The 12611-nt window shown below is 43.9% G+C and overlaps 1 protein-coding gene across 2 annotated transcripts in view; it reads left to right on the forward strand.

Moving 5' to 3' along the window:
- The window catches only part of LOC115941930 (uncharacterized), a 205740-nt gene that overhangs the window by 128694 nt on the left and 64435 nt on the right, over nucleotides 1-12611 (forward strand). For both annotated transcript variants that reach the window (XR_014143774.1, XR_014143775.1), the window contains exon 5: nucleotides 1694-2899. The gene's annotated coding sequence lies outside the window, so the exon portion shown is untranslated. The remainder of the gene's footprint in view (nucleotides 1-1693; nucleotides 2900-12611) is intronic.

The following is a 12611-nucleotide window of genomic DNA, read 5'->3' on the forward strand; positions in this document are numbered from 1 at the left end:
TGTCTCTTTGGTTAGATTTATTCCTAGGTATCTTATGGTTTTGGGTGCAGTTGTAAATGGGATCGACTCCTTAATTTCTCTTTCTTCTGTCTTGTTGTTGGTGTATAGGAATGCCACTGACTTCTGTGCATTGATTTTATATCCTGCCACTTTACTGAATTCCTGTATAAGTTCTATGTAACTCATTTTCAATTAACTTCCGTATATGACAAGCAGAATCCTAATAACAGACATCTTTAAAGGTGCGTGATCCATGTCCGTGTGCCTTAATTCTTCCTTTTCTTAGAATATATTTGTTGAGTTATAGATCATACATATATATAATATGTATTATATACAAAATCTGTATAAATTTAAAAGCAAAAGTTTGTTTCTTTTGAGAGTTTACTAAAGACTTGACTTTTACCATTCATGTAATAAAGCATAAATTTTCCTTAAAGGTAAAGTCTCCATTTCAAAAAGTTGGTGACAAGGACAGCAGGGATAAAGAATTTCAACAGTTTAAATTTAAGGTCCTGGGTAAAGTTCAAATGGGGAATATTTTCTGACTATGAGAAGTTGGCCTTTTTTTATATGATTATTTTTCACAGAGTCAGAAACACCCAGAGGGCAGTGAGGGGCGCTGAGCAGTGACACGGTGAAGAGCGCCAGGACACTGTCCCAAGGCTGCAGGGCACCATGTGCTCTGCCCAGCTCCCTGTGGAGGTGGCTCAGCTTTGGCGAGTCACACAGATAGTTATTCAGGCCCAGTTCTTGAATTTCAGCATATTTTGCTTCTGAAAAGACAAAAACCAATTACTGATAGCGATGCTGACCTCAGATATGCAGGCTATCTTAGTGAAATGATCTTCACGAACCATATTATTGCCAGTTAGAGGTGACCCTGAACGTGTTGATATAAGTTTCGTGAAAAAAACAAAACCAAATCCAAACCCAAGAAATAGATATTCTCCCTGAATTTGTGTTTTCAGTCACCAGTATGGTTTTGATCCTGCTCATTGTTTTTGCCAGCGAAGCTCTCTCTTACTTAGAGGTCCTTTGTAAGATCACTCCAACCTCTTGGGAATTACTGTTGGAGCATGTTATCCAAAGACTGTAGTTAGCTGTGACCTCTCTGTCTCCCCCAAGAGAATGTGTCTTCTAAGGGGTCTAAGCCGGATCTGGCTCAACTCTATCCTGTGTCGGGCCAACAAGTGTCTTGAACATAACAAGTGCTGAATAGCTGTACTCTGGAATTTTGAAGTTGAGCTGAACTTGACCTTGCCGTCATTGATGATAATTAAAACAAGATTCAGATTAGGACTTTTTCCTTTCCAACCTCAGCACCCATAGTCTCTTATGGAAGTCTCAGGAGCCCAGGTGCTCGGCACCTTCGTGAGCCAGCCCCACTCCCACCTAAGGTCTTCTCTCAGGCAAAAGGCAAAAGCTACCCCACGCCTTCCCTCCCACCTCAGCTTGTCTTGCATACTCAGCCTCTATGCCCTGGGCTCAGGGCTGCCTTTGAGAAGGGTCAGAAGCATTGAAGTCAGGGCTTCTGATACTTCATGACATCTATAAATCATAGCCATATAGCTACCTTTTTCTGAGGATCTGTTACATCCCAGATAATGTGCTGGACATGTTTAAAACCTGTTATTTATTTACTCTGCCTCAAGCCAGAAGAGTGATTCCCTTTGCTAATTCTTTTGTTTAGACAGTGAAGATCCCTGATTTAATGAAGCTCATGTTCCTATGGAAAAAGAGAGACAACAAACAAGTAAACAAGGTAATTTCAGATAGTGACTACACAATGAAGGAATTACAACTGGGTTATGATGTAGTTAGCACTGCTTTAAATATCAACATCAGGGAAAAATCTCTCCAAGGGGGTGACATTAGTGCTGAACCCCAAATGAGGTAAAGGAGACTGGTAATGTAAAGAGCATTCATTCACAACGACCAGCATGGGCAAAGCTCTGAGGAGGGTATGGGCTTATCGCATTATTATCTATGGGGGTGCCCGGGTGGCTCAGTCGTTAAGCGTCTGCCTTCGGCTCGGTCCTGGGATCGAGTCCCGCATCGGGCTCCCTGCTCCGCGGGAGGCCTGCTTCTCCCTCTCCCACTCCCCCTGCTTGTGTTCCCTCTCTCGCAGTGTCTCTCTCTGTCAAATAAATAAATAAAATCTTAAAAAAAAAAAGTTATCTATGGATCTGTTTCCTTTCTCTGCTAGAATTTGAGCAATATCCTAGCTCACCTACACACTTGGAAAGGACTTTTCTTGCTAGTAACTGGGCTTTCCATCCCCAGCATCCCCCCAGCACAGCTGGGACACCCTATTACATTCATAAGCATTTTCTTTGTTCTTCAAGATATAGTCAAAACCCCACCTCTGCTTTCCCATCTTAGTGTTCAGTGAATTAATTTTGTATTTGTTTTCTCCTGGTTTATTTTGCCATATGAAACACGGGTCATCACCTCTGCCTAGGCACCTCCTGGTATTTGTGAGGCTTTCATTCAACAGATTTCCTAAGCATCAACCTTGTGCTAGGCATGGGGCTAAGGCTTGGGACCTAAAGATAAACACAGGTTGGTAACTGCTCTGTGACACATATGTGTTTTGCTAATTAGACTTGCATTATAGATAGCTTTCTCCAGCAATGGTGTGGAGAATTGATTGAAAAGCAACCAGATTGTATATAGGGAAAAGAGTAAGTATGTATATATATGCCTGTGAGTATGTGTGTGGTGTTGTAGATGGCTGCTAACACCCATCCCCCTTTTTTTCCTGGAAAAAAACACCCTGTTTTCATGGATTACCACCCTCTCCTCACCACCACTCCTGTTCCATGAGGTTGGCCGAGATTGATTCCAGCTTCAGATTCCAGAGGCCATGTCACAGGTCCTGGCTAATCAACACCAGGTAATCCTTTTTGCTAGAAAAAGAAAAAAAAGTAAGAAAAAGTTTCTTTCCTCTGGGGTGGTTGAAAGGCTGGGATGCATGACTGGAGCTCTGGAAGTTATCACCATGGGGGAAGAGCCCATGGAGAGCAGAGCCCCACTCAAAGAAAATCTGCCCTAAAATACAGGGAGGCAGTACCATGGTGAGCTCCTAGATCTAGCTGGACACCCTTAGCTCAGTTAAATGAACCAAAAAATTCCCTTTTCTTATTTGATTTGAGTTGGGTTTTCTGCTACTTACAACCCAAATATTCCTAAGTAATATAGATGAGGAGCTTAAGGCACATTGACATTAGTTGCCCAAGATCCCACAGCTAGTAAGTAGCTGTGTTTACTTTAAACCCAGGAAATTGATCTCCAGAGTCTTTGCTCTGCTTGCCTCTTAGATCAGGGTAGGAAGGGAGAGGAGCAGAGGGATTTGAGAGATGCTTCGGTGGTTGAAGCTGTAGAACTTGGGGACAGGCTGAACATGGCCAATCAGGGAAACATGACTTACACATCAGGGAGATGATGGTATCACTCATGGGGGAAAGAGGAAATACCAAACAGAGGACATATTTGGGGGTGGAGAAGAGTTGGAGGCGATGAGTTGTGTTCTGGATGTTTTGAGTATAAGGTGTCTGTGGGGCATGCAAATAGAAATGCCTGGACCACAAGTGAGCAAAAAAGCTCTAGGCTAGATTCACTCAGTCTTTTAACAAATACTTATTAAAGGTGTGCTCTGTGGGAGCCCCTGGACTAGATTAATGGGGATATATGGGAGAACTCGGTAGGCATAGAAATTTTTTGGACTTATGGAGCTTACATTTAAGTCTGAGTTATTAGTGTATCAGTGATCTTTGAGGTGATATGGGTGAATGAGGATACCCAGGGATTGGATATAAAGTAAGAATAAAAGGAAATTTAACTTCTGTATCTCGGCTTCCTCGTCTATAACTACCCCATGGGGTTGTTATGAAGGTTAAGCTTTTAGAACGATGCTGTACATAATGGGCCAACTGTATATCTTAGCTATGATGAGTGTGAGGTGCTGCTAATGTTGATAATGAAGAGGGGCAGGCAGTGTCAGAAGTTAGGGTTAATGCATAACCTGGAGGTAAGATTGTGCTTATCACAAATGATTCTAGTCATACGGAATGAAATCAGAAAGGATACAAAATTGAACTTTAGCTCTTCCTGTTGCGATGCTTGCCGCTACATAGGCAAGAGTTGAGAAAAGCGAACTTCTTTGGCTTTCAAGTACCCCAGCCCCTATTAAATTAAATTTAAATGAATGTGCCACTTAGCTAGGTGCCAGGGATGCAAATACAAACACAAATGTGATATTGCCTTTTCCCTCCGTAACGTTCATGTCCTTGTGGCTCTCATTAGTGTCAACTTCTTGCCTCCCCTGGGTTCTTATTCTTTGCACTTGGAGCCCTTTCTTCACCGACAGACAGGTATTAGCCTAAATACAGAACTCAGCCGTTAGTCTCGATTTATATACACACTCACAATATTAAGTCAAAGCTTTTGCGTGGTGACTTGACCAAAATCTTAGGGAGGCAGGTGGCATCTACTTCAGCCATCCTTTCTCTGCTCACTCAGAACACCTTCAAATGTATACCTTTTTTCTTACACAAAGCAATACCACTCTCTTGAGCCTCTACCCCAGAGCTACTTCCAGGCCTTTGTTTACACATCCAAGGATTTAGCAGATGCTTTGAGGTTTCACTTTAAAGAGTCTGATTAAATTCTTAGACAAGGGTTATCTTCTTCCCTAGTCTCTGCTTGGGGAGAGAGAGAGGTGGTTTACTTAGAGATAGGCTATGGGTATCTATGACATATTTATACACAAACTTAAATATACATGCATTGTTAGTAAAAAAAAAAAATGGCATTATGCTCTCTATATATTTTTGCTGTCTGCTCTTTTTCAATTATAAATATATTTTAAACATTCGTAGTGTCAATAACTCTGATCTAGAACATGATTTTTAATGGCTACATATTACTCTATTCTATGGCTATAATGTAATTTTCTTATGCAGTTTTGATATTTAAGTTGTTTTCAATGTTTCACTTTCATAAATAATTCATTGGAGAACATCCTTGGGTCTTCATCCTGTGGGACCCCTGACACCTAGGGCAGAGCCTGGAACTTAGTAAATGTACACTAAAATATTTGCGGAGTGAATGAGTGAATATGTCAACTCGATTTCCATCCCAGGCGCTAGTGTTTCTTTTCATACTGTGTATTATTTAAGTCCAAAGTTTTCTCTTTAATAATAGCTGCAGTTATCACAGAACTGTGTAAATCAAGGTCCCAGTTCCAATAGGCAGTTTCGGTTACCAAGATACTACGCAAAGTGAGGACTATATTACTTTGTTTCCTTAATTCAAAAGTAATGCATGATCACTTTAGATAACTTAGAAAATGCATATAAAGAGAAGGAAAAAAGGTGAAATCACCTGTAATTACAGCACTCTTAATTAAATTAAGAGTTAATCACTAGGACATTTTGATATATATATTCCTGTTAATCTTTTTTTGTGCAAATATGTGTTGGTTTTTTTTTTTTTTTACAAAAAAGGAGGGGTAATACTTTTCATACTAGTTAGTAACTGCTTTTTTCCACTATATATAGTGAACAACTGCTCATGTCATTAAATATTTTTCTTTTACATGGTTGTTATCAGGTTCCTAGGGTTACATTTTATGGATGAACTGCAGTATTTTTAACTAATCTCTCATTGTGGGTGAAGTACATAGTTTTTTGTATAAACCATGGAAAAAATTCTAAAATCTAGTTAATTTATATGGTTTTGTAGTTTTCAAATTTTGCACTATAAAGATATATTAATTTTAAAAAACAGAAATACATACTATACTATATGCTATAGGATAGTTTTGGGAAATAGATCGGGGGAAAAATAGGCGGCACTTTTTCATGTCCTACTTGATACATTTCTGTATTGTTTGAAAATTTTGACACCAGTGTGTATTAATTTTATAATTAAAAATAAACACTGAAAAGTGTTTTTAAATTTTAATTTACACCTAGCACCCAGACCTTGGTTTCTAATACCATTCTCCATAAAAGGAACCCGGGCTTCTTGAAAAAAAATGGCTAACTCTAGGGCTGGGGTAGGGGAAATTCAAGATGATCCTGGAGCATCTCACTACACCAGAGAGTAAGAAAAAGCTCAAAAAAAGCAAAAAAAAAAAAAAGTGACACGTCAAAGGGACACGGGCACCAACCTGAAAGAGCTCCCAATGGCCAAATCTGGAATGGTATGAGCTGCACAATAAATGGTATTAAATTATAACCCAAAGTATGAAATAAATATCCATGAGTTCCAAACATGATGCAAATAATAATAGAAATAAATCAGTGGGGGTGGGGGAGGAGACAACTCTTCCTTATAGAAGAATTCCAAATAATTTACATAGATCCCACCCAACCTGCAGGAGGTGGAGCTTAATCACACCCCACCCCCACCCCCCACCCCCGCCCCGCCATGAAAAGAAAAGAAAAACCCACCCACTTTGAACCCGGTGAGCTGTGTTCACTGAGTGCAACCTGCAAAGGGGAGAACAGTAACTTTACAGAGGCAAGCACCACCTCGGCAAGGTGATCCCGGCCAACATCACAGAGCTAAGTCATGTAAACAGCATGTACTCCTGATATGATGTGATGACAGTGGGCACTTCGTGTCTGTGGTCTTCCTCCCTGAAAAACCCAGTACCCAGTGTCCTCTTGAGAAAACGTCAGGCAGATCCTAACCGAACACACCTGACCGGCACTCCTCAGTCATCAAAGACAAGGCCAAGCTGAGAAACATCACAGCCCAGAGGAGGCTGAGGAGGCAGGAGGATGAAAAGCAATGTGGGATCCTGAATTAGATCCCGAACAGAAAGAGGACCTTAGTGGAAAAACCAGGGAAACCCGAACAGAATCTGGAGCTGAGCGAACAGTGCCAGACCAATGTTGGTGTCTTCCTTTCGATGATTGTAGCACAGTTCTGTGAGAATGAGAACATTAGGGGAGCTTCTCTGAGGGGTACAATGGAACCCTCGGCACTATCTTTGTAGCTTTTCTGTAACTGTAAAACTATCATAAAATTAAAAGTTATTTCAAAAAATTAAAAATGCTTCCATCAACAAACATGCCTATCAGCAAGGGTCTTTGCATATTAAGAAACCGAACTACTTCTAATCCTTCAAATTATACCTAATCATGTTACTATAAACATTATGAGTTAGAATCACATTTTTAGGCCCACGCTGTCCAAAGCTTGCATTTTTAATATTGTGTCTTTTTCCTTTTTTCCACGGGTGACCTTAGACATGCCTGTGATATCACGGCTGGGCCTCTAATCCTGCTCCACCCCTGACTCAGGCTTCTGATACAGCTGGGGCTGGAGCGGGGTTGGGGGGGCATCCTCTGGGCTGGATCTTAGCCGCCTGGAGCTCCCGCATCCTAACATTGAACCTGGGTGCACTTTCTGGGCAGCCTCTGATGCTTTGGGTCTTTTGCCTTTCGAACTACCCTCTCTCAGTCAAGCAGGTCTTGGTAAGGAAAAGAGCTACTTTTGGTAAGGATTTTAGACTGTATTCTAAGGGCAACAGGAAACTTTTGGGTTTTGAAGATTTTAAGCAAGCGAGGTGCATAACCTGCAGAATGTTAACTAGGAGGGAGGGATGGAAGAGTGACTTTGAGAGTGACTATTACGGCAGCCCCTGGGGGAGATGCGGTAGGCCTGGACCAGGGTGCCGGCACGGTGGGTGGGGACTTCTGATACCATGACAGTGAATAATGATAACCATAAACATTGATGTACTCTTGTGGAGTTTACATTGCAAACGCTTTTACATTCTTTGTCAATTAATGTTTACAACCCTGGGTAGAATTTCCTTTTAGCAAATGAGAAAAACTGGAGCCATAGGAAATTAAGTGAATGGCTCCGGGCTAAGTAGCATAATTTTAACCCAAGCATTTTGATTCCAAATCTAATGTGCTTTTCTAGTGCCCGACTGCAAGATTAAGGGGGAGATATATGTTAACAATTTGGTCTCTTACCCTTTGGGTTAATGGTTTTCAGAAATTACTATACTTACAAGCTTACAAATACAGGTTCCTGGGCCCCACCCTCAGAGGTTCTGACTCCGTTTCTGGAGGGGGGGTGGGGGGCGGGGGGGGAGGGCCCAGAGCTCTGTAGCACCCTGGGGGGGATGTAAGGAAAGGAGCTTGAACTAGAACTGCCATGGTCTTTGCTTGTTTTCCCAATTCCCATGCACAGGCAACACTGAATGGGGGCAATTGTTCTCCAAGTACGTGTACAATGATTCAAAAATGGATATAGATTTTTTTTTACCAGTTTTTTAAAAGATTCATTTATTTATTTTAAAGAGAGAGAGAGTGAGGGGGAGGGCTAGAGGAAGAATCTCAAGCAGATTCCCTGCTGAGCGGGGAGTCCAACTTGGGGCTCGATCTCAGGACCCCGAGATCATGACCTGAGCCAAAATCAAGAGTCTGATGCTTAACCAACTGAGCCACCCAGGAGCCCAGGTTTTTTCCAACTATTATTTGAGTAAGCAGTCATCTTTCCGAATGTGAGTAGCATGAGCAAACGTGGCTTTGAAACTATTTTTGCTGTGGAATGACTGACTACTTTGTCCTTTTTGCGCCTGTCCTGCCCCCAAGCCTCCTCTGTGATCTGGGTCCCCGCGTCCCAGGCCAGTCTCTGGGGCTTCCGGGCGAGCCCGCCTCTAGTCACAGCCTTGTGGCCACCCACCCGAGTCCGCAGAGCAGAAGCCTCAGCCCACAGCCGGGTCAGAGCGTGTGGTTTTGTGGCCACAGCGAAAAGGGGATGCGAGAGGGTGGGGTGAGTATTTTCCCATCCTCAGCCCTCCGAGCCCAACTGCAGGTTATGACTTCAGTGTGACATTTCTCCTTTAAGAAAATAATGAAAATGTTCCAGAATCGCTCCCTGTCTTATTTGGCCTAAATAATGGATTTTCTTTCTTTGTTTAGCTTTCTGGTACCTCTAAAATCAGATGTACTTCTTTATGTAATTGCTTCTTTTTTTTTTTTTAAAGATTTTATTTATTTATTTGACAGAGAGAGACACAGCGAGAGAGGGAACACAAGCAGGGGGAGTGGGAGAGGGAGAAGCAGGCTTCCCTCTGAGCAGGGAACCCAATGTGGGGCTCGATCCCAGGACCCTGGGATCCTGACCTGAGCCAAAGGCAGACGCTTAACGACTGAGCCACCCAGGCGCCCCTGTAATTGCTTCTTGTTACTACTCTAGTTGAAGGTCACTTAAGGCTTGTGGCTCACTGTTTTTGAATTTTATCTACCTTTCAATCATTACGTGAAAATAAATACCTGAGTACTTGCATCTCAAGTTACAGAAAAGGGGCCCCAGCTCACGTGGGTTAGGTGCTCTGAAGAGCAAAACTGTGGTGACCCGTCAATGTTTTATTCACACACTTTACCTCGGCCCCCACCGGCCCACCACACGGCTCCCCTCACTCGACACAGGAATATTTTCCTGGAAGGCAGAGTCAACCCTGAGAAAACTATTCTTTCCATGTGGGGATAGGCTTCTCAAAGTCTCCCCGAGAGGCCTGGTCTCAGCAAGGGGTGTAGAGAGGCATGTTTCCACTTGACCCAAAGGGGCCCTGCCCTGCCACACACACTGCTTTCCAAGCCCCGGGGGTGCGGCCTTCTCTGCACCTCAGCTGAGGGCTCTCTGGTGGCTGGAAGAATCGTGAATGTTTATTGAGTGCCTACGATGGACCAAGCGCTGCAGAATTGCTTTGATCAGTCGCAAACATCTCTTCCTTTCAAGCCAATGGGACTACACATGCCAGTCGTCGGCTGCGGCCTTCTTGGTGGATGGTACTCCCTGGGACCCCTCGGCCTCAGGCAGCAGACACCCCACAGGCTGGGCTTGGCAGGGTTTCCAGATGGGATTCCCAAGGATCACGAGTCCTTCAGGCTGGGGGCATCCGGAAACTCTTCAGCGGGACATAGTTGGCTGTTACAGCCCCACCGTCGTCCCTGCCCCCAAGCTTGGTTTATCTCAAAATTGAAGCAAACTGCTAACCTCTAACAGCAAACAAGGGTCAGGAAATATTTCAGCTCTCTCGAAGTCTCTCCTCACCTTAAAGGGGACCTAGATGGGATCTGTTCTTTGAATTTCCCTCCAAGGCAGAGGTCCTGGGGCATATATTCCCAGTCTCTGTAGAGCAGTATGGTCAGTAACAGTGTGGTAACTTTGGACATTTTGAATAATCCCTCCTGATTCTGCTTGTGGGGTAGGGACAGACTTCTCCCCAGTCACTGTCCCACAAACACCCCTGATGCTGCGGGGCCTGGACACACCCTCCACATGGGTTGCCCTGCCCACTAGGAACAGTGAGACCTCCATCAGCTTTCGTAACCATTTTAGACAGCGGATCCATGGGGAGAAGGGAGGAACCAGGATTGGTCTGAGCTGGTTTCTCAGGAGGACAGCCTAGAATCTACAACATGACTACTCAGGGTTTGGTGAACTTGGGTCTAAGCTTCCATGGTGTTGAATCAGAAAGCTGGAGGTGCGGGATAGTTAGAATCTCTGGACAGAGAAACATCCACAATAGGCAAGCGCCCTCCTGGAGGCGGGGCCTGTATGGGGTATCAGGGAGGAAGTGGGACCCCTCGCAGCAATTGGGGGAGGGGAACGATGACAAGTTCCAGCCCTCCAGAGAGAGAGGAATGTTCTGGCAAAGGCGAAGGTAGATTGTCAGGCCCCCAGCCAGGCAGCTGTGGTTTGGGGCTGGGTTCCAGGGCCAGCAGGGAACTGGAATGCCAAATGGGAACTGAGCAGGCGCCCAGTCATATGCCATACTTGGCCCACAGGGCGGGTTTAGACAGAAATACTCTGGTTTCAGGGCACCTGGGTGCCAAAGAGCTTTCCTCATATACCTGGATCCTGGGCTTGGCATGGCAAGACTGATCGATCTCCTGTCCCCCCACTAGGGGCCAAAGGCCCCAAATTATGAAACAATAAGCTTGTGTAGGATCAGATCAGTCACCTAGCAGAATAGAGTAAGTGTGCAGATGTCCCAGGGATCTCAGATTACCTTTATCCCCATCCTCCCCACCAGATTCTTCCCCTGAGAGGCAGCCATTCCTATAAACTGAAACAGATGAGTTCTTACTAAGATGCCTGATAGGTTTTTTTTTTTTATCTCTTAAATTCACACGCAAAAAGACTATAGATGATAGATATATACATCTATACATACCCACAGACACACTTACGCATACAGATAGGTCTTACATACATAGTAGATGAATCCCTAAAAAAGTCATATTTAAGTTCAGTTTTTATAAATAATTCCTACTTGAAATTATCAAGGCAGCATCTCCTGATGGATCTGTCTGCTCTCTTTCATTAAATAATAGGACATATGCAGCCTAGCTTATTTTTTTCCTTTTGTATTTTTTTGCCAGGAAACCCAGAGCTGAACTTCATATTTAATTTCATTACTTCCTTAGTTTTAATCTTCTGATAGAATTGTTTTCTTCTTTGAACCCATTTTGTTACCTGACTTCTGTGTAGAGGTCCTTGATGTAATAACTCTAAGGGCATTTATCACATGTAATTTGCAATGATTTTAGAAGTGAATAATGAGTAAGTCATAAATAAGTGAGTGGAATTTTCTAGAATCTTAGAAATATGTACCAGGGAAGCTTGCCAGTTGATGGATTACTAAGTTCGGGAAAAGCAGAATTCTATCGTAATGAACAATATCCTATTTTGGAACCTACCTGCCTGGAATTTGGAATGTGGAATTCACCCTCTGCAGATGAGTGTGAAAGCGGGTACCTCTGCATCGGAAGGCATTAGCCAGAAGGACCTGTAGCAGGAGGGAACTGCTGGTCTGCTTTGTCAGAATCACTCACTTTGCACCTACTCTCTCAGCCATATTTGCAAACACACCTAGGAATGTTGGCTACATCCTCCCTGGGCAATTTGGACAATGCTTTTGCAGTCCTTTATCTGACCTACTTGGTCAACAAGGCGCCTTGACTCAAAGATACCGGGGAAGAAAAAGGCCAACAGTGTCACTGAGTCCATTCCTCAGGGTGGGGCAGGAGTGAGAAGCAACCTGATCTGCCCCTTCCATCTCTAGGGAGAAGCAGGTGGTGAAATCTCCTCTTTATACCCAGAGCAAGCCATCAGCACTGGCCATCGTAGGAGTAACCAATTTAGTTTCTCATTCTGGCATCTCTCCTTTACTTATCTTCATCCTTACTGTGTTCTTGGAGAGAATTTGCTGAAGCAGGAATGTGTGTTCAGAAAATCTTTCACAAACATATCTTGGGGCCAGTAACTGAGGTGCTCCCCAGCTTTGTTAACCCTGGTCTGAAGGGTGCAGGCTGCAGCTCTGCTCTGCTCAGGAGGGGCTGGGACCTGGAGGTTCTGCTTGTCCTCTGGGCTGTGGGGTGAGTGTGGCGGACCGGACTGCCCCCCAGGAGACTGCGAAGATGAGCCACTCTCTTGGCCAGTTTTCCGGGCAGGGGGCCATTGAAATGGAGTGAATGGCCTCAGGATCCCCAGTGTGCTAGAGGCAGGGAATGGATAGATGGAGGGTATCTCCCCTCTGAAGCAGCTCCTCGGGCACAAAATGCATGTCA

The sequence above is a fragment of the Leptonychotes weddellii genome, chromosome 3 (assembly GCF_054177405.1).
Source record: "Leptonychotes weddellii isolate Sample4059 chromosome 3, ASM5417740v2, whole genome shotgun sequence".
Taxonomy (NCBI): domain Eukaryota; kingdom Metazoa; phylum Chordata; class Mammalia; order Carnivora; family Phocidae; genus Leptonychotes; species Leptonychotes weddellii.